Source organism: Xiphias gladius, chromosome 8 (genome assembly GCF_016859285.1).
Source record: "Xiphias gladius isolate SHS-SW01 ecotype Sanya breed wild chromosome 8, ASM1685928v1, whole genome shotgun sequence".
Classification (NCBI taxonomy): Eukaryota; Metazoa; Chordata; class Actinopteri; order Istiophoriformes; family Xiphiidae; genus Xiphias; species Xiphias gladius.
In genome coordinates this window covers 19,346,225-19,350,318 of record NC_053407.1, presented here as the reverse complement: position 1 = coordinate 19,350,318, position 4,094 = coordinate 19,346,225, and positions in this window count along the sequence as shown.

Sequence of the window (4,094 nt, the reverse complement as noted above, 5' to 3'; positions counted from 1 at the left end):
TTAGAAAGTAGTAAACATTATAGAGTATTTCAACAGTCACCGCCCTGATAATTTCAGTTCTTTTTAGCATTGCATTTAAACATAGGGCATATTCAAAACAAAAGAGATGAGTCAAAGAATATGACACCATAGGGTGTGTTACAGAAGAGGGGGGCAGACAGTGTGACTGTCAGAGGGGATGAGTGAAAAAAGACACATTCACTGCAGCTGTGTAGTTAGGTCATTGCTTTCTACTCGGACAGACAGACTTCCTGTAAATTGAGGGGAGGTTTTGTATCATAATTTTGCATAATTTAGTATTTTAATTGACCCACAGAGTGTGACTTGAAATTGGTGCTTTTTTATTTTTAGGATGTTGCCAAACTTTGTCGGTGATTCGCTCGGTCAGCAGAGTGGAACATCAGAACAGCGGTTATACTGAATTCCCACCCAAGTTCTTGAGCACTGAGTGACAACAGTTAAGCTAGAGGCTATTGACTCAGAGCAGCGTGTGTGTGTGTGTGTGTGTGTGTGTGTGTGTGTGTGTGTGTGTGTGTGTGTGTGTGTGTGTGTGTGTGTGCGTGCGTGCGCGTCAGAGACACTGTTTCATGAGAGCATGAGAGTGCTGTCTTTTGTGTCAAGAGTCAACCGTCTATCCATCTGTCTTTCTGTCTTTGGAAAACCACACTGCATGGCCAAAAGTATGTGGACAACCAAACATTACAAGAACATAAAGATGAAAAAAAAAAAAATGCAGAGGAGCAAGACCCTGAGACTGAGGGTTTGTCCTGTTGTTTGTCGTTTTGCGTCTCTGTCAGTGACATTTCGCAGTTGAACCAGGAGCCTCAGCTGTTGCTGTTGGTTTAAAAACTGCACCTCAACTTCAGTATTAAGTCAACAATGGAGATCAAAATTAACCAGCAGGTATTTAGATAACTGACATCCCTTAAATCATTTTTCAACCCAAAATCTCAAAAAATTCTTAGTTGTAACTTTTCACTTGGGCAAATTTTGTGCCTTTCCCTGTGTTATGTGATAGTGAACTGAACATCTTTGGATTTTTAGACATTTAAGGAGGTTACCTTGGGCTTTAGGAAGCTCCGATGGGAATTTTTCACAGTTTTCTGACAGACTAAACAATAAATCAATTTATTAAGAAAATAATCAGCAGATTAATCGATAATGAAAATAATTGTATATAATAATAAACTCTATTAAACGTAGGCAGAAATTTTTTTTTTTTTTTGATAAGCACATTTAACTGTTAGTTCTGTACTTTTACTTAAATAAGATTTTAAATGAAAAAAAACATGTACTTGTAACAGAGTATTTTTACACTGTCTTATTGGTACTTTCACTTAATTAAAGGACCTGAGTACCTCTTCCAGCACTGCAGACGGGAGTCTGTGGTCAGAGGATCTCAGGTCTCTGACGGTGTGCTATAGGGGCTTTACTTCCTCATTGTGTTGGGTCCCACAGACCGACCCTGCTGTATGTGTAAAAATAATAATATTAACTCCAAAATCAATAATTTTTTCCTCTAAATATTTTTCTTTTGACCTTATTAAAACATAGTATGTAAAAAAAAAAAAGTAAGTAAAAAAGTAATAGAGTGATAACCCTTCCCTTTGCCACAGACTGGGCTCGCATTTTTGACAAAGGTTACAAAATACAGAACTAACCATAAAGCATTGATTTAACACCAAATAGGGACTCATATAACGTTTCATATGTTATATAGGCAACACATGAATGAATATGTTTTCTTTTTGTTTGCCAAAAATAATTCACAAACAAAGAAATGGGAAAATATTATCCTATAGTGATTTTACTTATGTTTGGAGTCAGTAAGACCACAAGGTGGTCTAACTCCCTGTCAGACATCCAAATAGATTTATTTTGGATTATGTCACCACCAATCACAGATACAGAGCAAAAAAATAGTTGTATTCAATTGTGTTTTACAGCCTGGGTCTCCAGGACGCCAAACATAACATGGGGGTAAAGACCTCGCTTCAGCACTCTTAACTAGTTGGAGACGTGGGTTTGGAGCTGACTGAATGTGGATTTAATGACTTGATTTATTTGTTTGCTGAACTTCAGTGCTGAATCGAACATGACTCCAAAAGTCATACACAGCCCATATGTGACTGAGGATTGTTGATTACACCCATATGTTATCGCTGAACATTTCGTGGGTATTAATGTTCTGCCATATCAGCCTCCACTCTTCTGGGAAGACTTTCCACAAGATCTTGTTTGCAGGGATTTGCCTCCATTCAGCCTCATGAGCGTTAATGAGGTTGGACTTTGATATTAGCTGATAAGGCCTGGTGGCTTTAAGAACGACTGTGGTTCATTTTTGCAGACTTTGTATACATTTATTATCATGTTTGTAAAGCACCTTTCAAACTGTCTTTACTTGCATGGTATCCTTTGTTTTCAGCACAATCTCAGCTATAATGCTGACTTCTCATTTTGTCAGTTTAACAAAGTATAGAGATGTCGGGAACCCAAAATACAAGAAAAATGTAACTGTAACAGTTCAAGGTTGTAAACAAATATGTTGTTTCACTATTTATACACACAAATACCACAAAAAAGGTAAGAAATGAAACTAAAATAGGGTTTATTTACATGTAAAGTGACCTTAAACAACTCATTATTGTGCCTTGCTTGAAATGTATGTCTGTAGATCACGGAAATTATTAACAATTCAAAGTTTTAAAAATCTCTTTAAAATAATCGTTGTGGTCTACGGACATAAATGAGATACTGCGTGAAAGCCTCACATCAGCTCTTCCTCATCTTGTCTCTACATGACAGCGAAATAAAGTCGTGTTACTATAAATAAAACATACTCATTCTATTCACCCATGAATAGACTGACTCCAGAGGGTTGCACCGAAGCCGGTGAACCGCTGAAAATCTTACTTCACATCTGCATTCATTTGCCAGTTTTTTAGGTACACTGAGCTAAAACTAATGCTTTCTAATGCAATAGTGCTGCAATAAATCCTCCCTTCATGTAGGTTATAATGTTGAGTTTTTATTGAAACTGTTTAGAAGGCCGTTGATTCTATTGTATGGATATTTTTGAGGCTGCTGAAATGGATTACATTATGAGAGGTGTTTCCTGTAATAAGTCTAGAAGTGGAAGAAACAGAAGTCAGTGAGTAAATGAGAGAAGGTTTCATTTCATGTATTTTCCCGGAACCTACGAAACCACTGTATTGGAGCTTAAATAAACAGAGTTTTGTTTTCAAAATACTTTTCGAGTAACCATGCATCATAAACCACGCAAGTAATCATGTTTGAGCTTGGGGGCATCCTGAATGAAACTTATACCATGTCACATGTCACATCATGGAGAAAGTGCTGTGTTCTCTGATGGGAGTGTTAAACTGTTCGCAGAACAAAGATGTGAGTGTAAAAGGTGTGTCCGCTGCAACGGTGCTGGAAATACAAGTCAGTTGAGTTTTTTATGCATTCAACTGTGCTGCCCTAGGAAAGATTGTGCTGATTGAGCAAGAGGGGTGAATACCACGCTGCCCCCCTGTGGTGACACGAGGCAAAATACTGCAGGCCTAGACTGTGTTTGGGTTTGAAATAGGTGAACTATCAGAATGAAACTGAGAGAGACACACAGCTGCACAGATCAAGTAGCTCACTGTTAAAAAAGAGGACCGATACAGTCCATGTGTAACAGACTGACACTTTACCCCGTCCTGTTTTTCGAACAATCTCCCATTGAAGAACATCACTGAAAGGAAACGAGATACTTTGTTTGAGGACTTGGATTATTATGATTGGACTTGAGTCCATGCATGAAACTGTGAAAGCGTTCAAGGTTTGTATATTTAATTCCTTAGATCATCTGTGTAGCACAGTTGTTTTCAACTTGGGGGTTGGAGCCCTACGAGGGATCATGAGCTGATTGCCCTGGTAGGAAATAAGAAAAAACGATATCCTGATACACAAAATATGTTTATTTTAAAATATGTTCTTTGCTTTTCTTTCACAAAAATACTGTAGTTTTACCTCTTCAGGCCTCAAAATTCTGTTTTGAACTGTTCAAAACTTGTACACATGAAACTTATGATGAGAAATTGCTT